Source organism: Apaloderma vittatum, unplaced genomic scaffold (assembly GCF_000703405.1).
Source record: "Apaloderma vittatum isolate BGI_N311 unplaced genomic scaffold, ASM70340v1 scaffold34605, whole genome shotgun sequence".
NCBI lineage: Eukaryota > Metazoa > Chordata > Aves > Trogoniformes > Trogonidae > Apaloderma > Apaloderma vittatum.
This window is the reverse complement of record NW_009717110.1, coordinates 1,894-2,396: the sequence shown is the minus strand read 5'-3', so window position 1 is coordinate 2,396 and position 503 is coordinate 1,894.

Sequence of the window (503 nt, the reverse complement as noted above, 5' to 3'; positions counted from 1 at the left end):
CATTGACGGGATCGTCCTCACCAAATTCGACACCATCGATGACAAGGTAAGGAGACGGCTCCACGCCGAGCTTCTGGCATTGCCCAACCCCGCGGTGCTTCCGAGTCCCCGCTGGATTCATTGGCTCGGTCTCCTTGTTGTCCTCGGCAGGTGGGCGCTGCCATCTCCATGACCTACATCACGAGCAAGCCCATCGTTTTCGTCGGTACCGGACAAACTTACTGTGATCTACGAAGCCTTAACGCCAAGGCCGTGGTCGCAGCGCTCATGAAGGCCTAAAAAAGAAAACCCACAAAACCAACAAAGCACCAAATCGCTGTTTGCCGACGTCAGAGAAGAACATGCTTTACCCCGTTCCCAACTAGTCTTTCTCGTGTAGTGCAGAACGGAATGAGGAGGGGCTTTTTTTTGGATAAAACCCCTTTTTATCCAGCAAAAAGCCATTCCCCTGGGGCCGTTCTGTTGAAGCGACGCAGGCCCCTGCCCGGGGAGGCTGTATACCG